Genomic DNA, 23,867 nt, shown 5'->3' with positions numbered 1-23,867 from the left:
TGTTGACGAAGGGGACATTCATCAATGGAAGATCATGGGTTTGAGACCCAAGATAGGTAAATCAAAATCTTGAAGCATGTGTTAAGTATTAACTAAAGTACTAAATGTTTTGTTTGAGAAAATACTAAGCTTATTTACTTTGTTTTACAAGTGCAAATGGTTCTTCTACATTTTCTCTTAGAAGCAACGTACATCATTAGCAAGATGGAGTGAGAGTGAGCCAGGGCTCCATATTCAATACAAAGATGGGGTGTAAAGTGCATGGAAAGATGTTAAATAAATGATGCATAATGGTTAGAATTTAGGTGTTAAAACATGATGCGTTTATACCACATCCAACAGGATTTGAGTATACACTAAGGGGTGTATTGGAATCTTATCAGATTTAGCTAGAATCAGGTTGGAACCTCACTATCATGATCATGCCATAAATATTCCCCAAGATAGGGTTACCTTCATATGCACAAAGGTTTATATTACACATGATTTTAAAGGAACAAGCATGTGCATTGCCAAAGGAATAATAGTTAATGTCCGTGAGGATGACATGGTTGAGGGTAAAAGACTATGTGAAATGGAATTTGGTGTTTCTGAGGAAGAGATAGAAATTGCCAAATATGTAGGATTGGGAATAAGTATAAATATTTCTTGATTAGATCTTTGGTAAATTTCTAGAAAGTCTCTTCCAAAAAACACTAATTTCCAAATATAAATAAATTTCTCGATCTACTTGAGAAAATATCTTGAGGTTAGGTGGAGATGATTCATGAATGTAATTTTGTCTTTTGAATGATCTATTAATATATTTCAAAAATAATTTTCAATGTTTGTTGTATATCAAATATTCCAATTTTATTATTTTTTGAGGATTTTTGTATTATTTAGTACACATGCAAATTTTGGTTCAACTTCAATGTAATCATGTGACCATACTTTATGCAAATTACATCGCACTTTCATTTAATTTTTACATTCAAAGATTTTTTTTTTTAACCTAACAAACTTCTGACTATATCAAATGCACATAATCAAATTCAATAATGCACTTAAAAACAATAACTTTTACACTTGGTATATTAAAACAATATTGGAGTAGCTATTTTAATATAAATCATTTAAACACTTAATGAATAAATGATAAACAATTGAAATAAAGTTTGAAATGTGATTTCCTGAATATTTCTTCTCATATTTGATATAAATCAAATAATTCTATTCTATCACATTCTAATTCATAAAAAAATAATTGTGATCATCAAATGACACAAGTAGACTTGCAAAATATTCTTTCTTCTAGACTTTGAAAGCATGCCAACTTTGTACTGGTATAATACTTATACTAAACATAAAGAAAGAAATTACTTATTGTCAACATTAAAATAGTTAATAATTATAACAAACACAATATTTATATCCTTAAATAGCTTTATAGGTAATAATTTTCTTATTTATCTACTACTCACGAGTTAAAGTTTGATGAACATAGTTTTAATACAAAAATACAAATATTAATTATAATTGAAATAATGTAACAATCTAAGTTTTAAAGAATATGAGTTATATTTTTTTTCAATTGAACATAATGCAAATAGTTCAAGAATACATGTTCACCACTTAAAAAAATAAGTTTAGTTACTATATCCTCTTTCCTCTTCTATTTGAAAGAAATCAATCTATACCATGTACCATTGCTATTTTTATTTATAATTGATTTTGATTGGTAAAATGATTAATAATAGATTTTGGACATTACTAATGTCATTGTTACAGAGATGAACTCCCTCGAGGCGCCATCGCCTCCGTTGACTCGGGCTCGGGCAGCTGCCGCAGCCGCACAAGCATCGGGTACATGTTCTATCTCTCCCTTTATCTCTAATGCACAATCTTCTGATTATACTTCCTCTGTTTCATGTTCCATGGCTCACTGCAATATTCCCTCGCCCCCTCCTATTCCTTCTATCGCTCCACCCACTCTGCCATTCATCATGTCTCCGCCCCCGTCTCCGTCCATTGAGACCCCTGTTAATAAGATTCCCCAACACCCATACTCCCTCCGCCCCCGGACCTCCCTCCCGGAATCCTCTGAGAACCATATGGGTTTGGGCATTGTTCCCTCGGGCGTGAGCTCCGCTTCTACTAGGGGAAGGAAATCAGATTTAAACAAAGCCATCAAAAGAGCTGGCGCAGAAGTCGCATCAGGTCGACAATCGACCATTGTTGGGGCCCTTAGAGCAAATCCCCCGAAAAGGGGTCCTCCATGAAGTGCCTCTCTTTCAATTGCAGGGGTTTAGCTAGCTCCCCCAAAAAGCTAGCCCTCAAACGACTTTTTGAGGTCGAATCCCCTGATATCATCCTCCTTCAAGAAACCCTAGGTCCTGCGGAATCCATCTCCCTCTCCCTGCAAAATATCTCGTCCAGATGGAAGTACATTGCTATGGATGCCAATGGTAGATCAGGCGGCCTGGCGATTAGATACAATCCCAAATCCATAAGATTGGACTCTTCTTGGGGGGGTCAGGGTTTCATGGGGGCTGACATATTCTCATTGGACTTAGGCCTCTCCCTCCGCATCATCAACATCTATGGCCCTTGCCAACAGAGAGAAAGTTTCTGGAGGATGCTTCTCAGCAGGAACCTGATGAATCTGGACTGTATCATTCTGGGGGGGGATCTGAACTTCTCCTTGGGGTTTCGTGAAACATGGGGATCTCGGGCGCAAGTAGATACTATCACTGCTTTCATGAGGAATTTGCTGGAACTGCATGACCTTATTGACATACCCATGCAGAACCCCCTACCTACATGGAGGAACAGGAGGGTTGGGGCAGCGGCCTTGGCCCGCAGATTGGATCGATTTCTGATAAAAGGTCCGCTGATACACCAACTCCACCACTTCAAGCAATGGGTGGGATCTAGGGGCATCTCTGATCACTCCCCAATTCTAATGGAAATCAAGGGACCCCTACCTAAGCCAAAAGCTCCTTACAAGTTCAATCACCTCTGGCTACAGGATCCTAGCTTCTCAAAACTGGTCTCGGACTTTTGGCATTCACATCCTATCGATAGAGAAGCATCGATGGCCAGGGGATTTGTAAAAAACCTGACTGAGCTCAAGCACATAGTGATTGAGTGGGCAAAGGCAAAAAAGGCCAGAGAAGAGGAGCAGCTCATCAAGATTGAAGAAGACTTAAACTCCCTTCTGGATGAGAGAAGTCTGGGGTTCATCTCCAAGGATAGCAAGACTCGACTTATTGAATTGGAGAAGCAAAAGCAAAATATTCTAAAACTCCGGGAGGAATCGCTCAGACTGAGGAGCAGGGCACTATGGCTGAAAGCGGGGGATGAAAACTCTAGATTCTTCCATAATTTTGCAAAAGGAAGGAAAGTGACCAATACCATTTGGGACCTTCCTCTTCCTGATGGGGGAGTGGCAGATACCTTCAATAAATTATCTCAGCTTGGAACAGCACACTTCAGAAGGATTTTCAAGAGCCCTGCTAGTACCAATCTTGCTGAGATTATCAATGTGGCATCGCACTTTCCCAGGTTTGTAAACAACGATGATACTGAAGCTCTTACAGACCCTGTTTCCATGGAAGAGCTTGAAAGTACGATCAAATGGTTTCAGAAGGAAAAGAGCCCGGGACCTGACGGATGGACTATTGAGTTTTATATTGCCTTTTTTGACATCTTAGGAGGTGATATCCTGAAGGTGGTAGAGGAAAGCAGAATTTCGCGACAAATCTACCACGCGATCAACACTACTTTCATCACCCTCATCCCCAAATCTGACTCCCCCTCTTCATTTGACGAATTCCGCCCCATCTCCCTGTGTAATGTCCTATACAAAATTATATCTAAGATTATTACCAACAGGATCAGGCCAATCCTGTCTAAGCATATTGCTCCCCAGCAATTTGCTTTCTTAGAAAACAGACAAATCCACGAAGCCATTGGATCTGCCCAGGAAGCCATTCATTCCATCTGGACTAAACGTCTGAAAAGCATTCTCCTTAAGATCGACCTCTCCAAGGCTTTTGACAGAGTCAGCTGGCTCTATATCAAGATGATTCTCATCCACTTGGGTTTTCCTCATCCCCTCATCAATTGGATCATGGCTTGCATAACATCCCCCACTTACAGTATCCTGATAAATGGTGCAGCCTCCCACTTCTTCCATTCGGAGCGAGGCCTGCGACAAGGCTGTCCTTTATCCCCACTCTTTTTCTCTTGGTAATGGAAGCCTTGAGTCGATTGATCATCTCTGCCAAAAGGGGAGGTACAAACAGCAGATGAGTGGTGCAAATTTCCTATAATAATATATAATAGGTAAGAAATTTCATATGCAATCTATTACACATGAGGTAGATCTTGATGAACTTGGTTTTATTACAAAAATGTAAATATTAATTATGATAGAAATAATGTAAGCAATCTAAGTTTTTCAAGGAATATCAATTATTGTTCTTTTTTTTCCTTTTTCGATATAATATATTTGAACACTTGCAATGACTAGTTTAGTTATTTTACCCTCTTTCCTCTAATATTGGAAAAAAACCAATTTATGCTACTCTATTGATATTTTTATTTATAATTGATTGTGATTGTTAAAATGATGAATAATGGATATTGGACATTACTAATGTCATTGTCATTAAATAGTTTTATAAGTAAATGATTTCTCACACATTAATCTATTATTCATGAAACAAGCCTCAATCAACTTAGCTTTTAACACAAAAATATAAATAATGTTACTATTTCAATTCATAATTTATTTTTATATTGTCAACTGTAAAGTGGTGTAACTTTCTTATAATAATATATAATGATGATGGCAATGATGATGATGATGATTAACATCCACTAAGAGTGAATATCGTATCTTGGACATTTCTAGGTCATAAATTGATTATTCATAATTTTTTAGAATTTTATTTCTACGCTCGAAAACAAATTAAAAGAAGTATTTCAAGATCAACATAGTTTTGTTGAGTCAAAAGGTTAAGAAAGTTGGTAGTATCACATATATCTTAAAATGTTGATGCAATGTGAGTATGAGTTAGAAAATCTAATAGAACTTAGTGTTTTTCATATTCAACCCTCTTAGCATTACAAAGGTGACATACACTTTTCTCCCATGATGTTTTTGGAATTTACTAGTTATGCTTAGTTTCACTATGGAGATCATGAGAGTTTGTTTTTATTTTAAGAATGTTTATTTTCTTCTTTACACTACTCAAAACAAAGTCTAGATACTTCTAACTTTCAAGATTTGGGTTGATCACCTCCTTAATATAATATCTTAGTTTCTTTTTACCCTCTAACTCTTTATCACCCTTCTATTTAATAATAATTTAATTTTGATGCAATAATATCTTTAATATTAATATCTTTATTCTACAAATGATCTCCACATTTATCTCCCAATGGCCTAGCCAAGCTTGCTCATCCTTATGCCATCCTCACTTGAATTTAAGGTGGTTTTGGCTAGAGTTACAAGCAATTTTAGGAAACCTCTTGTCTTCCATGTTATTTAACTTTTTATACATAAGATATCGATGCCATGCACTCAATGGGAGAAAGATATGCTTCAATGAAGAGGATATGATATTAGGACATATTTCCTTAAATCTCAACATAAACAAAATAAGTTACTATAACAATAATTGAAATTGTTGTAAATTATAACAATAACAAAAATTGGTATTATGCCATTTAATAGTTTTATAAATCTGACACTCTAAAATGGTGCCATCTCTTATACTTACTATAATAAGTCAATCTAGATAGGATAATTGCCATAATATCAAAAGATAACTAAAATATAGGTTAATAATAGTATCAACTATTGATTATTATTAATGTCATTATATACCTTTATATGCAAATTCCTTTTTGAAAAACTTATTGCTTATGTAGTCTTTGATCATTAAGTTAATATAAAACAGTAAATTATACTATTAGACATAAATTATGTTGTTATAATTTATATTTTATAATTGGTTTTGATTGTTAAAAGAATAAATTTAAATATAATATGAGTCTTATATAACATTTTCTCTTGTCGATTATAAAATGTTATCTACCTCCTAATATAATAAAATGTGGTACTCAATGCAATTTTTTTAACTAATAGCAGTATCTAAAATTAAAATTATTACGGTAACAAACATATTACTAATATAATTCTATCATTAAATAAATTTTATGGACACTTTAAAATTGTGTCAACCTTCTATTAGAATATTATCTCAACGCATAGTGTGGTATATACTATATCAAATTATAATAAAATTTGTTAATAATATGAACATATAAAATATTATTTTCATCAAATAATATTAATCAAATTTTTAATATGAACCATAACCAAGTCTAAGATTAAGACATCAATGATTTGCTTCTATAAGTTTATATAAATTTGTTTCATGGAGTTTATCATGACAATTTTATCACAAAACATGGTGATATTTTGGATCAAATGATGGAAAACAATACTGGAGTCCCAAGGGATAGGCCTTGCAAAAAAGGTCGTAGGCCTTTGCTTGATTATTAGTTGTTTTGTCCAAGCCCCCCAAAATTTGATTTCTAGTTTATCAATAAGGTGCAAAATCACCCCATTATTTAATTATTAATTAATTAATTAAATTAGTTTCTTAGTTATTTAATAATAATTTATTAATTTATAAATTACTTAATAATAATTAGTAAATTATTATTAATAATTAATAATAATAATTAACAATAACTTATTATTATTCATTAAGACATGCAATATTTTATTCTGCAAGTTTATGTCAATTTTTGTTATATAATTTATTATGATAATTTTATCACAAAATAGTGAATATATCCTTTCAAAGTAGTGAATTAAGCAATTTTCTAATTTCTCATTTTGGAAAAACTCAATCTAGTTAAAATAAAAAAATTCTAGATCCACTATATAATTCCAATTTTAATGAAATATATGTTAAACCCTATATACATCAAAAATTAAGTACTATATACATTAAAAATTAAGCACTATATACACACCACACCACATTGGGGAATAAATAAATTTGATATCATTAAAAAAAATAGAAAATTATAATTAGGCCAACTACATATTAAATAGATTAAAGATTGCCATTCCAAAAAGATTTTAGAACAAATCAATCAATAAAAAAATATAAAAACGTCAAAATCACACTAAGGTTGCGTATACGTTGTGGAATATCACGTAGGGAAGTTCTTTTTCACATTACTAAATGCCAACTGGAGTATCTTTCCGTACGCTAAATGCCAACTGGAGTATCTTTCCGTACGAGAAGTTGCGTTACGCATTAAAATTTCTCCATACTTGCAAGCTGGCACTTCATTTTGTACTCTACTTTACTTCGTTTTCTGTACTGTACTGCACATGTTTCAATATTGGTTGTACTACTGTATCAATCATATTTTATGGTTTTGTTGTTAAATTTGTGTATATTGGAATCCGGAGATTAGAAAAAAAAAATATTTAAATAATTTTAAAGGTAGGTTTAATTAAAAAAAGAAAATAAAAGTGGGATTGATGTAAATATTTAAATGTTAATTTAATTAATAATAAAAATTTAAAGTAATGGTCAACGAGGCTTTCAAATCCTCCGTGGGTGCTTAAGTAGTATTATATAGAAAAAAAAAAAGTTAAAGCAATGAAACTAATGAAATGCAATTTGGTATATTTTGATTTATTTATTACTTTGTGAATAGGTGTTGTTAAAATACCATGGGCTAATACCATGACTCATCAATACCACATACTCAAAAACTATAACTTATTTCACAATCAAAATATTCTATAACAATATGACAAGATTCTTAACTATGGTCATTCACCCCTTGTAAAAGCTAGGGTTTGTTACAATACAATAGGCCAATACCATGACTTATCAATACCACATGCCTAAAAAAACATAACTTATTTCATAATCAAAATATTTTAACAATATGAAAATATTGTTAATTCACACCCACTTTACCATAGATATTATTAAGTGGTAAATAGGCTTTGTTACAATACCATGGCTTATTCACAATGAAAATATTTTATAACAATATGACAAGATTTTTAACCATGGATATTCACCGCCACTTTGCAATTGATATTATGAACTTGTGAATAGGCTTTGTTTCAATATCATGGGCTAATGCCATGGCTTATAAATACCACATGCCAAAAAATCACAACTTATTTCACAAACAAAATATTTTATAAAAATATGACAAGATTATTAACCATGGATATTCACCCTCACTTTACCATGGATATTATTAACTTGTAAATATGCCACATACCCAAGAAACAGTAACTTATTTCACAATAAAAATATATTATTTTAATTTCATAACATTTTTTTAATAGAAGCTAAAAGGAAAAAAGTTATAATTACTTTTGAGATATATCTAAACCCTCTAAAAACTACTAAAAATATTCTCATAGTTATTAAATTAAAGTTTTAATAAAATTAAAAATGAGGATACTTTATATTTAAAATTGTGAAATATATATAATATAAATAATATTATCAAGAACAAGAACCAACAATAGAGGAAAAATAGTGTGTGATTTTTTTAAGTTTTTCATTATTATATTTTATTTGACATGATTGATCCAAAATATAGGTTTAATATTTTACCACCAGTTGAAATTTTTTTAATTTAGATATTTTCTTAAACACAACACAATAGGATCAAATTTAAGGTGGGGCAATGTCACTATAATTTAATATTAATATTAAAAGATTATTATTATTAAATTAAATGATGAAATGATATTAATATAAAAAATTAATATTAATATATTTTAATGTTAATATTAAATTTATTAATTTTTGGATTAATATAATATTATTAACTTTAATATAATATAAAAATGTATATATATTATAATATATACAAGCACAATCATTTTAATAAATGTGGTTGATATACGCCATAGGCATCAACAAAAGAGTCATTAACACAAAAAGAGTCATACAAATTGACTCAATATATTAATTTTATTTAACCTAATTTTTTATTTATAAATCTAACATAATAAAATATATAATATTTTTAAAATCTTGAATTAATCATAACCTAAAGCTACCTTTAAAGAAATAAAACCTAAACAGTCTCAATTGGAATACATGAAGTGCATTATGTATCTTTGATGGAAGTAGCTGGAACTTTAATATTTTGGAAAATTTTAGATAATATTTCCATGGAAAATTATCTTCCCTCCAGGTGAATGTACTTGACACATATTTGAAATCTTGCATTTTAAATATGTATTATATAAAATAAATAAATTGTTGTACGTCATCCAAATAATATATATATATATATATATATATATATATATATATATATATTCATTGTCAAAGTATTTTAAATTTTTTGAAATATAGAGTGGGAGAGAATGGGACAGAAGGGTAAAAGAGGGGGGGGAATGACAAGGGAGAGATGGAGAGAGTGTGTGTATGTTTGGGGTGAGATAGAAAGATAAAGGAGGAGAAAAGGAGAGAAGGGGGAGAGAGAATCGGAGAGGGAGGGAGATAGTCAACAGAGTTGCAGGATAAAGCTCGAGAGAGAAAGAGATTGAGTGAGTGACATGGGAGAGAGATAGAGGGAGGTGGGAGAGAAAGGAAGAGAGAGAGGGCTTGAGAAGGAGGTGGGAGATAAATGAAGAGAGAGACGGATTGAGAGGGAGGGAGAGAGAGAGATGGAGTTGAATGGGGAGAGAGAGGGAGGTAAGAAGAAATACATATATAGAGATAAAGGTGGAGAGAGAGGGGGGGGTGTCAAGGGAGAGAGAGAGAATAACAAGGGACACAGAGCGAGAGGGAGAGAAGAGAGTAGGAAGGAAGAGAGATAGAAGGGGAGACAAAGGGAGAGAAGGGGAAGAGAGAGAGAGAGAGAGGGAGATGGAGGGAGATATATATAGATATGGAGAAACAATGTGTATGTTTGTGGGGTGATATAGAGAGATGAAGAAGGGGAGATAGAGATATAGATGGAAGGGGGAGAGAGGAAAGAAGAGAGAGATAGAGGGAGGGAGATAGATAAATAGATATGAAGAGAGAGAGTGTGTGTTTCCTAGGGGGTGAGATAGAGAGACAAAGAAGGAGAGATGGAGAGAGATATCGATGTAAATGGAGGGGGGAGAGAAAGAGGAAAACATTTCTTTCACTAGATGCATTGATGTCAATTACAAATGTTGATTTCTAATCCTATTTGATTTCTTGCAAATTAGATGCATATATTTTTGTGTAGATGTTGATTTCTAATTCTATTTCATTTCTTACATTAGATGCCTTCATTTCATTAAAAATGTTAATGTATAATCTTGTTTGATTGAGCTTGCATTAGATGCATTGATTTTAGTGTAGATATTGATTTTTCATCCTATTTGATTGCTTGCATTAGATGCATTGATTTCAACGAAGATGTTGATTTTTTAAAGAAATAAAACCTAAACAGTCTCAATTGGAATACATGAAGTGAAATATGTATCTTTGATGGAGGTAGCTGGAACATTAATATTTTGGAAAATTTTAGATAATATTTCCATGGAAAACTATCTTCCCTCCAGGTGAATGTACTTAACACATATTTGAAATCTTGAATTTTAAATATGTATTATATAAAATAAATAAATTGTTGTACGTCATCAAAATAATATATATATATATATATAGAGAGAGAGAGAGAGAGAGATATATTCATTGTCAAAGTATTTTAATTTTTTTGAAATATAGAGTGAGAGAGAATGGGAGAGAAGGGTAAAAGAGAGAGGGGGGGAGTGACAAGGGAGAGATGGAGAGAGAGTGTGTATGTTTGGGGTGAGAAAGAAAGACAAAGGAGGAGAGAAGGAGAGAAGGGGGAGAGAGAATCAGAGAGGGAGGGAGATAGTCAACATAGTTGCAGGATAAAGCTCGAGAAAGAAAGAGAGTGAGTGAGTGACATGGGAGAGAGACAGAGGGAGGTGGGAGAGAAAGGAAGAGAGAGAGGGCTTGAGAAAGAGGTGGGAGAGAAATGAAGAGAGAGACGGCTTGAGAGGGAGGGAGAGAGAGAGATGGAGTTGAAAGGGGAGAGAGAGGGAGGTAAGAAGAAATACATATAGAGAGATAAAGGTGGAGAGAGAGGGGGGTGTCAAGGGAGAGAGAGAGAGAGAGAGAGTAACAAGGGAGACAGAGCGAGAGGGAGAGAAGAGAGTAGGAAGGAAGAGAGACAGAAGGGGAGAGAAAGGGAGAGAAGGGAAGAGAGAGAGGGAGATGGATGGAGATATAGATAGATATGGAGAAACAATGTGTATGTTTGTGGGGTGATATAGAGAGATGAAGAAGGAGAGATAGAGATATAGATGGAAGGGGGAGAGAGGAAAGAAAAGAGATAGAGGGAGGGAGAGAGAGAGATATAGATATGAAGAGAGAGTGTGTGTGTTTCCTAGGGGGTGAGATAGAGAGACAAAGAAGGAGAAATGGAGAGAGATATCAATGTAGATGGAGGGGGGAGAGAAAGGGGAAAACATTGCTTTCACTAGATGCATTGATGTCAATTACAAATGTTGATTTCTAATTCTATTTGATTTCTTGCAAATTAGATGCATATATTTTTGTGTAGATGTTGATTTCTAATTATATTTCATTGCTTACATTAGATGCATTCATTTCATTAAAAATGTTAATGTATAATCTTGTTTGATTGAGCTTGCATTAGATGCATTGATTTTAGTGTAGATGTTGATTCATAATCCTATTTGATTGCTAGCACTAGATGTAATGATTTCAGTGTAGATGTTGATTTCTAATCCTATTTGATTGCTTGAAACATTAGATGCATTGATTTCAGTGTAAATGTTGATTTCTAATCCTATTTGATTGTTTGCATTAGATGCATTGATTTTAGTGTAGATGTTGATTTTTCATCCTATTTGATTGCTTGCATTAGATGCATTGATTTCAGCGAAGATGTTGATTTCTGATAAATGATGTAACTAGATATATGGTGTACATTAATTTCAAGGTAATTAGTTTAACATTGTGCATTGATTTCAGTGTAAGCACAAAAAAGATATTGACAATGTGCATTATGACTAAGCTTTTATAGATAACCTCAAACAAAATAAAATCGAATAAAAATTGTATTTATAACTTGTACATCTCCACATCTTTTAAAATTGAATATATAACTTATTTCAAACATATTTTAGTTTTTTTAAATGGAATAAAACTTAAATTTCCATCATAAGGAATTGATAATTGGATAACTACTTGTAAATTTAAGAAAGTTGATAACATTATATAAAATTATAGAAATGTTGCCATATATTGTTGTTTGTCTTGTAGATTAAATTTCAATACGATTGACTTATATCATGTTATGACTAAGCTCTTGTATGTAATATCAAAATAAATAACGTTGAATAAAACCTATTTGTTGTTTACATGACATCTTTTAATATTAAAATTGAATAAAACTTATTTAAGTCATATTTGTGTCTTTTAGTTGAATATTGAGATAAGAAATTGATTGAAATACTTAAAAAGGTTTTCCATGCAATTGTATGGATGGGTCACAAAATTTTTCATATATATATATATATATATATATATATATATATATATGATTTTATAATTCAAATAATTTATTTTTAAAATTGAATTGTAATAACATACATGTTATCAAAGTGACTTGCATCATAACTTAAGATTGTACTTATTTTCTTATTCTCTGAAACTTGGAATCAAAATTGAACATATATTTTACTAATAAAATTTATCATATATAGTATATAGAAAAATTATTAAATTAGAACAATAATTTTAACATATCCATAAACTTCAAAATTTAATGAACATCCACAAACAAGATTAATACAAATACATAAACTAAAATAGTGAATACATGTATAAATAAATTATCCATATGAAATATTATACAAATTACAATTATCACATGAAGATCCATAACTTGGAATAATAAGCATCCATAAACTAAAATAATTTCCATGATGTACATCGATAAGATGTCTAAGTATGAAAATATACAAAGTGTGTATCACACATGTGAATATGCCCTATGAAATGAGCCTAAAAATATACAAAATATGACACTCTAAATACCACCAAAACTCCTATGTGAATTCTACCGCGTAAAGTAAGTGTCCATGGGCTAGTATTGCAATATAACATATTTAAATTCAAACTAATTAGATCATTATTTGTACAAAATAAAAAATATGCAAATAAATGATATTGAACCACATTTGTAATTATATATACATGAATATACTAACCTCAGTCGAGTCGAAATACAAGTCAGATAGGATGGGGGTCTGATCATGAATTTGGGTTTGGTGCTCCCCTACCTGTGGCTTGATGATTTGGGCCTGCATCGATGGACCCACATCATTAATGCCTCTAAACCCAACATCGACCACTCATGTCTCCACATAACAATGGTATCAACGTCACTTTGTATATGGGCATGTGTACACAATGGTAAGGACAATTATAATAGTCTACAAATTAATTAGCATATTTATGTAATTTAAAAAAAATATATATATATGTTGAAATATGAGGAATAAAAAGTTTACCTCAATTGTTGGTCCATGTGGTTGTACATACTGACTCTCCTCCACATTAGTGAACATATAAGGTGGAGGTGAAGGTGGAGGAGAATCCATGGAAACATGCTCTAGTCAAGTATGGCCTGGGCAATCAACTGCCCCCTTGGATGACCTCATAAGCTCATCCATGTAGCTAGGATGTGTCTACATGTTATTATGAACTTATTAATATAAATGAAATCTAATACGAACTAGAAATTTTAATATAAATAATTATTCATAATTTGACAATAAGAGTCAAAAGCTTTGTATATATATGTACCTGGTTTGTGTCACTCAGGCAATGCACCCTCCAAGTCTCACGAATGGCACATGATACATATATGCATGTGTCAAAACTTGGTCAAAGGGTAAACTCGTGAGAAATGCATCATCATATAAGGGCACTGGCAGGTCACGAGGAAATGGTGGTGGTATCCTAATCTCTCCATATAATGCAACACACACACTAGCTAATAATATTTGCATGTTACTTGCAATAGTCTCCCGAGTCTCACCACTGAGTTGTGACAACTCCTCTAGCTATTTTGGTAATACCAAGCTTTGAGACGGTAGTGGAAAGAATCTTAGAGGTGGTGGTACATGTCCAGGGTCCCTACAAGCCCCCTCACACTCATAGGTATGCCCCATGCGGAGTCCATGAAAATGAGATCTGGTATTAGTGTAATCTTGCCTCATATGTAACACGAACTCTGGATATAAATGCATGGCAAAATAAATGACGACCTAGTTATGGTGGATGAACTGGCCCCAAACTCCAATGAATCTATCATAGACAAAAGGGGTTGCATTAACATTCCTAAAGTATTTCAATGAAATCAGACCTCTATATCTAGCAGGGCGATCTGGAGGGATGTCAAGAAACTCCCCATGAACATCAATGTCGTTGGTGGCCTCTTTCACCACCTCCCAAGAATATAGGCCTCTAACCTCATGCCTCCTAATCCTTTATATGGACTGTAATATGTGGCTATGTGGACTCGACCCCTAGTATGTCTCAATTAACCTATTGATGTTACTCAACACCAAAGACAATGCAAGATGAGTCGGTGAATTGGCATGGATCTTCTCTATCTCTGTTGTGATCCATGTATGAAGGGTTGTAACATCCTCTAATGTGATCTGAGATGTAGCATCATCCCATAGAGGGATTGATGTTGCACTTTGATCCTCAGCTTTGACATGTTGAGGGTCTATAAATCATAAATATAATTTAACATATATATAATTAACAAGCTATAAGAATAATAACATATACATTAAATTCAAATTCATTAGTTGAAGATAATTTAAAAATTAAAGACAATTTCAAGACATAAACACATAAAGTTTAAAGAGGATTTAAAAGTGGAGGAGGTGTGCTTGAAATGGGCGAATAAGGTCCACTGGATGTATCATGGTCATCAACAGAGACAAAAACATTGTGTTTGACACTTTGACTAGTGTCGGAGGCAGGATCAACGAGGGGAACATGAACTCTCGGTGGGCTACATGATCTATAATGAGCCAAACCACATATAACAAAACCTCTTGCACAACGATGGCCTGCAGTTGGGTCGCATATATGAAATGCCTCAGCATATTACATATAATACATATAAACTAATCCAAGAAAAAAATGTTGACAAAAATAATGAAACTCAAGCAAAATCATCTAAACTAAAGTCATAAACTTTAGAGTCCATTTTTTGATAATTTATCAACCAAAGTACATTGAGTTCCATGTAAACACAATCGAAAGAAGTGATCAAATCTTCCCACACACATTTTCTCATTTCTAAATAATGCATTTTATTCATAGCGCATATATATATATATATAATATTGAAATAAACCTATTTACAAAACTAATAAAATTTCATGCCAACCAAATACTACAATAAACTTTACTTTCTTAATGTTTGACTTTGGAAAATAACATGTACTAGGTGCAAGCACATGAAGGCAATGTTTCTTGTACAACACACTAAATAATGAAACAATATGGTACAAATTAGAAGAGAGTGTAAATGCTTTTATTCACTAGACCAAATGCACATGCATTTTATTCATAGCGCATATGCATATATATATATATATATATATATATATTGAAATAAACCTATTTACAAAACTAATAAAATTTCATGCCAACCAAATACTACAATAAACTTTACATTCTTAATGTTTGACTTTGGCACATGACATGTACTAAGTGCAAGCACATGAAGGCAATGTTTCTTGTACAGCACACTAAATAATGAAACAATATGGTACAAATTAGAAGAGAGTGTAAATTCTTTTATTCACTGGACCAAATGCACTTTTCACGAAGGATTTAATGTATCTATGAATGATACATTCTTGAAACACACACACACAATGTTTTAAATAATTATGCTATGTTAAATGTTATATTTATATTATGTCATAGTTATGCACAATGTACATGTCACACTATGTTTTATATATATATAATATGTCAAATAACTTTATGTTATGATAAATAATTATAAAATTATCTTATATAAATATATATATGATTATAATATATAGTTATATAATATTATTTAAATCTAGTTATATAATTATGTTATGAACTATTTAGTTATAGTTACTTGTTATGTTAAATTGTTATAGAACTATGTTATATATATATATATATATAGAGAGAGAGAGAGAGAGAGAAGAGGATGTTATGTTATATTAATTATTTTTATGTTATGTTTTAAATGTTAAATAAAATGTTATGTTATGTTAAATAGCTTTTAATTATATAACTAAATCTTCATTTTTAAATTTTTAATTATAAGGATTAATATTTTATTTTTTTAAAACTAGAATCGTACTATATTTATTATTAAAAAAATATTTAAAATATAAATTAATTTAAATTTAAAATAATAAATAAAATAAAATTTCTTATTTTATAACAGCGGTTCACTATTAGCAACCATATTCATTGTGTTAATGTCAAACTCTTAATTTACTCATTTATTGGTTATAAGTTGGTCGTTTTTGTTTTGAAGTTTTTGGGGATATATTTTCGGTCAAATTCGCTAGCAATTTAGAACGCATTTTAAATAAAATAAAAAATTGAATATTTATTTCACAAAATTCCTAAAAAAACTTTAAAACCTAAAATAATTAGGAAATTTTTTTTTTACCATTCAAGACTAGAAAATGCGTTTAATAAACAAAACAATTAAGAAGCAGATTTAAAACCTAAATTATAGCTTTTTTGGTGGTTTCAAATTGTTTTCTAGATTGTTTTGAAGGTTTTGTTATTATGGTTTTGTAGGTTGGTTTTGTGGTTTTCTAAGTTGTTTTGAAGATTTTTTTTTATGATTTTCTTGGTTGGTTTTGTGATTTTCTAATCTTTTTTGAAGGGTTTTTTTATGGTTGTTTTTTTTTAATTAATTGTTTTTTATGGTTTTTGTACATGGTTGTTTTTTTTAAATTAATTTGTTACAATTTGCAAAAAAATAAAAATAATAAAGACAAAGGATAGAATACCTACCTTAATTTAAGCCTTTGCGACATTGGTGGGGTGGTTCGCGAGATTGATTTGAATGCTCCATTGCTCGATGGAGCTCCAATTGTCACGCCCCCAGGTCTACGGTAGTCTTCCAACCGTGTCCGGCGAGGTGCGGCACCACCGTACACTTTCTTTTTAACAATACTCGTGCACATGGACTACGCCTACTTCACATTAACATACTTAGTTTGTGTTTCGCAACCAAGTAAAATGCATTATCCTTTATACTTAATGAAGCCCATACTCATTCATTATCCAATATGCAATTAACCAAGACAATAACAATTGCACACAAGTATAAAGGGAGGGGCAACTCCCGAACAAGTCTGCCCGATAACAATATATTATGAGAATCTTCAATAATACATCATACAAGTGTGCTTGGCAAAATCCAAGCCAACACTTAGAAATATTTACAATCAAGGCAAGACAGCCTTTTTACAACCATGTGCCAACCTCTCACGGTAGGAGGGCACTCACCCGAGACACCAAGAACTCCTCCTCTCGGTTCCACACAAAATCCCAGCTCAAACCGTATCTCTGCACCTAAACTCGACCTCCGGTAAAGACTACGCACTCCTTGGTAGAGCGCATGAGTTATGCGCACTCTACTTAAGCCTGCGCCTTCCCTTTTACCCCTTCGCAGATTTAGAGAGAGAGATGCGAAGTGCTTGTTGCCAAATGAGGCTCTGCGTCATCCAATATATACGCTAGCCTGCCATGTGGTAAGGGGGTGTCAGCTTTAAAGCCGACCCCATAAAACTGTTTTACAAGCCCCTGCTTTATTCTTTTGTAAGTCGGCCTTTGCCATATGCAAAGCCTTTCCTATGCCAAGTATAAAGTTTTGGCCTCTTTCTTATTTCGCATTAATTCACTAAGTGTTCGTCGCACTTAGTTTGATCGTCGCATTTGTTACATGCTTTCGTCGCATATGGCTCGCCCATTGTCGCACCGTGCCCGCTCACCGGGTGATCGCACCCACTTGCCGGGTGACCACACTCGCTCGTCGGGTGACCGCGCCCGCTTGTTGCCGAACTATGTCCTCTCGCCGGGCGATCGCACCCGCTCGTCGGGTGACCGCACCCGCTTGATGTCGAACCATGTCCGCTCGCGCGGGTGACCCTACCCGCTCGTCGGGTGACCGCGCCCGCTCGCTGTTGAACCATATCCGCTCGCCGGGTGACTGCACTCGCTCGTCAGGTGACCGCGCCCGCTCGCCACTGAACCATGTCCGCTCGCCGGGTGACCGCACCCACTCGTCGGGTGACTGCGCCCGCTCACCGTGCACGGGGCGCCCGCCTGTCGTGCAAGGGCGCCCGCCCGTCGTGCAAGGGCGCCCGCCCGTCGTGCGTGCCTACCCGGGTCGTGCCCACCGCTCGTCTGTCGTGCAAAGGGGTGTCCGCCCGTCGTGTGAAGGGGCGCCCGCCCGTCGCGTGTCTGCCCGAGTCGCGAGGGCCTTACATCCTCCTCCACCTGAAATCGTTGTCGTCCTCGACAACACACCATCCCGGTAGCTCTCCACCAAGATCATCATTAACCATGATGTGGACTTCTCCATATAAGGCAAACATCTCTGCAACATATATAAAGCTCCATCTCCATCATGTCATCATCTCCATGTGCAAAACTGCCCATGATATGTCAACAAGTGTTAACACATCTCAACCATGTGTCAACAACTCATCTCCACACTATATCAATAGTCATCTCAATGATCATCATGTGAACCCATGTCATGATATTCCAGCATAATGTCAACACATCTTTGTACACTTCGTGACCCCATGTCTGAACTAGTTGGGTAGCTAATCCAACCATCACACCCAATCCATGAGAGTGAACATTCTCATGTCTCCATCAACTGTTTCTCAAACATCAGCCACATCCTCGACTCATCAAGAATCTATAATCCATGCTCAGGTCCATGGAAACTCCATCCATCTGCAACATGTCATGATGCTTGATGCCAAGCCATCCCTGCACCATCAATCATACCTGCTCAACATGTTTTAAGGGCTCACTGCCATGAGCAGCTAACAATGAGCCCCATCTTCTATGTCATCTAAGAAGATGTAGAGGGAGAAGAGCCTGAAGGCTCTCCCTCACTAATCAACTCAATCCATCTGTCAGGATCCTCAATCTCCATCCTTTGTAGATATGCCTCCCGATCTTCCTTCTGGATATTCGGCCTCACATATACCTCATCAACATCATCATCATCGTCCTCCACTAGCTCTAGCCTTCTTGACAAGTCCAAGATGCTATCTGAAAGTGATCGGATGACCAATGACTGCTCCACAAGCTTTGCCTCAACAGTGGACAACCGCTTGTTCACCTTCTCCTTATCCTCCATCTGCATTCCTCCTAATTTATGATCAGGTTTTGTCACACCAATGGGTACATCTTCCCTTCCATCATAAATGAAGAGTTTCCTCAAATGTGGTACAACCATAGCCTCAAATTGTTTCATGAATTCCATCCCCAATACAGCTTCATAGTCATCAATCCGCACTATAGTGAAGTCCACCTTCCCGGTCCATTCACCAAGTGTAGTGTCCACTTTTTCAGCTATACCAAGAATTCCCATAGGAGGAGAATTCACTGTCTTCATTTGTGCCTTCACTGGTACAAATTTCAGCCCAATCCTTCTCGCAGTATCTTCACTCATGAAGTTGTGTGAAGCCCCACTATCTACCATAGTGAGTACATCAGCACCTCCAACCTTCATCTGAACATACTCCAACCTGTTTCTTTCCGGATCTCTTCTTTCACAATCTTCATCAATCACTGTCTTTGAAGTAGCACTCAGGCTCCCTTCACTTACAGCTTCATCGTGAAGATCATCAGTAGAAGAGACTTCTACTACTAAGTGTTCCTGTGTTCGTGAGGTCCCTTCCCCACTTCCTCCTTTTTGTTTTTCATCAGATTCAGCTTTTTCTTTTATGGCCTTGCGATACCTCACTTCAAGGGCTAATCAATCCTTCTTTTTCTGATTCAATGCATGTCTTAACTCTAGTCCCTTGAGTTCTGCTTCAAGTAAGATTCCCTCCTTTGCAAGTTGAAGGGCTTCTTCCTCATTCAGGTCCGAGGCCCCTCTTTCTATCAAGGCACGAAGAGCACTTCTTGTTTCAGACAACCTTTTGCCACAATCTGCAAATCCTTGTTTTAATTTCCTTGACTCTTGAAGTAGTTCTTCTTCAAATTATTCAACGGTAGCATAACCCAATTTCTCCAAGATAGACATCTTCACCAAGTCTCCTGCAATAGAACCAACCCTTGTTTCACTTCGTGTGAAACGGTTTCCTTCACCTGCAAGAACCTTGTCAACTGCCAAATTCCAAGTGTGTGAGCAACCCTGCTCACCAGCTCTAGACCGAGCTCTGATACCACCTGTCACGCCCCCAGGTCTACGGTAGTCTTCCAACCGTGTCCGGCGAGGTGCGGCACCACCGTACACTTTCTTTTTAACAATACTCGTGCACATGGACTACGCCTACTTCACATTAACATACTTAGTTTGTGTTTCACAATCAAGTAAAATGCATTAGCCTTTATACTTAATGAAGCCCATACTCATTCATTATCCAATATGCAATTAACCAAGACAATAACAATTGCACACAAGTATAAAGGGAGGGGCAACTCCCGAACAAGTCTGCCCGATAACAATATATTATGATAATCTTCAATAATACATCATACAAGTGTGCTTGGCAAAATCCAAGCCAACACTTAGAAATATTTACAATCAAGGCAAGACAGCCTTTTTACAACCATGTGCCAACCTCTCACGGTAGGAGGGTGCTCACCCGAGACACCAAGAACTCCTCCTCTCGGTTCTGCACAAAATCCCAACTCAAACCGTATCTCTGCACCTAAACTCGACCTCCGGTAAAGACTGCGCACTCCTTGGTAGAGCGCATGAGTTATGCGCACTCTACTTAAGTCTGCGCCTTCCCTTTTACCCCTTCGCAGATTTAGAGAGAGAGATGCGAAGTGCTTGTTGCCAAATGAGGCTCTGCGTCATCCAGTATATACGCTAGCTTGCCATGTGGTAAGGGGGTGCCAGCTTTAAAGCCGACCCCATAAAACTGTTTTACAAGCCCCTGCTTTATTCTTTTGTAAGTCGGCCTTTGCCATATGCAAAGCCTTTCCTACGCCAAGTATAAAGCTCCTTTCGGCCTCTTCTTATTTCGCATTAATTCACTAAGTGTTCGTCGCACTTAGTTTGATCGTCGCATTTGTGGCTCGGCCCACCGTCGCACCGTGCCCGCTCACCCGGTGATCGCACCCACTCGCCGGGTGACCGCACCCGCTCGTCGGGTGACCGCGCCCGCTCGCTGCCGAACCATGTCCTCTCGCCGGGTGACCGCACCCGCTCGTCGGGTGGCCGCGCCCGCTTGCTGCCGAACCATGTCTGCTCGCCGGGTGACCCTACCTGCTCGTCGGGTCACCGCGCCCGCTCGCTGCTGAACCATATCCGCTCGCCGGGTGACCGCACTCGCTCGTTGGGTGACCGCGCCCGCTCGCCACTGAACCATGTCTGCTCGCCGGGTGACCGCACCCGCTCGTCGGGTGACCGCGCCCGCTCGCCGTGCACGGGGCGCCCGCCCGTCGTGCAAGGGCGCCCGCCCGTCGTGCGTGCCTACCCGGGTCGTGCCCACCACTCGTCTGTCGTGCAAAGGGGTGTCCGCCCGTCATGTGAAGGGGCGCCCGCTCGTCGCGTGTATGCCCGAGTCGCGAGGGCCTTACACCAATACTCTCGGTCGAGCTACTCTCAAACTCTCAATCGAGACACTATGTACAAATAGCATGTGCAGATCGCAGGAGTAGTATATATTTTAAAAAAATGGCTTGATCGAGCATTATAGCTCGATCAAGGGTTATTTTTTAACACTGAGTCGAGCTACTCTTTTAGCGCCCAAGAAGCTTTATCGAACCATTATTTTTTCCACCCAAACACACCCTCTTTTGCCAAAAAGTGTAACCCAACTCTATGCTTCCACCCTGCAACCATATAAATTAAATAGTTGGTAAATTCCCATAGGCATCAATCCATGATAAACATCAAAACACTTAACCTATGATAGTTCAAACACCCCAATTCACATGTGCTTGTAGTGGCATACATAAGCACACATAGGTTATAATAGTAACACTTGGAATTGACCCCATGTCATGTGAGTATGACATCAACCAATTTGTTGATTCCTTTTGATATGAAAATAAATAAATTAATATATGAATTAAACATATATACATTTTAAAAGACATTTAACAATATTTTTAACTATGGAGATTCATGCCCCACTTTACCATGGAAATTCTTAACTTGTAAATAGTTTTTGTTCCATAATGTTGGCCAATGCTGTGGCTTATCAATACCAAAATCTCAATATGACATGTGTAGATATAACATTTTCTTTAATTAATTAATATGACATAAATTAATTAAAAGAGCTTAACTAACTTAGAGATAAATATCAACCTTTGATTTGTGCATACTACTATGAATATTGGCATATTTCATGGAGGTTAGAACCTACTATCCACCTAATAATTAATGGTAATGAAATTAAAATTCTAGAAGGCCTATTCTAAAACAGATACTCATATTGTGTAATCATTTAACATGGATGTTCAAGTAGTTTAATTAAATCTTATATTGAAATATTTTTAAAATGTATAATCTAATTATCTACATCTAACACAATGAAATATTTTTACCACATTTACTCATTTATAATATGATTTATATTTTATAATACTTTTAATTAAAACTAACCAAATATATATATTCATTTTTTATTTTTTACTATAGTATACATAATTTTTTAATTAAAAAAATATTTTATATTATTTTAAAAGAAATTGGTGTTACCTTAAAGTCAAATATAAAAAATATTACACATTTCTCACACTAATTATAAAATATTTTTACCAAAAATTTTATATGATATAAATTTTAATTTTAATATAAAAATTAAAACGTCCAAATTTAATAAAAAAATTACTTTATATATGCACGTGTACCGATGTGAACACCGTTGTTTGAATGACAACGTGCCCAATGAATAATTTCAATTTCAAACTCATCTCACCTTCAATTTCAAATGCCAACCTCCTATGTGATGACACATTATTATATAATTTTGCGAATTTGGGACGACGAGATGTAAAAATAGTTTCAGCATCGATCATATAAAATTTTTACTCTTGAAATTATTGTTAAATGTTAGTTTTACTTTTGAAATTGTTTTCCATATATATATATATAATTGTCTTTAAAATTATTTGTCTAATTATATCTTGTCTTTGAAATTATTTGTCTAATTATTTCTTTTCTTTATCTTTTAATGAATATATTTATTAAAATATTTAACTTGATTGTTAAGCTAAGCATTTGTCATTTGTTTTTTTTGTGTTATGGTTGTTGGAATTTATTTGAATTATTTCTTAGAATTGAAGTTATTTCCTCATGATTAGGATTGAGATTTGCTTTTTGTGTATTCTGGTTCTTGGAATTTATTTCAATTATTCTTTAGTATTGAAGTTATTTCCTTATGATTAGGATTGAAATTAATGTATGGCTCAATGCCATTACCTTTAAGTCCTCAAATAATGTTTACCTTTGTATTACTGTTATGTGTTTCTTGTATTTGTGGTTTAGTTTTACATGTACACACTTTTATTAGAGTTATATATTAT

This window comes from Pinus tabuliformis, chromosome 6 (genome assembly GCF_031772625.1).
Source record: "Pinus tabuliformis cultivar Carrire ecotype Pingquan chromosome 6, CPIR1, whole genome shotgun sequence".
Lineage (NCBI taxonomy): Eukaryota > Viridiplantae > Streptophyta > Pinopsida > Pinales > Pinaceae > Pinus > Pinus tabuliformis.
This window is presented reverse-complemented; position numbering follows the sequence as displayed.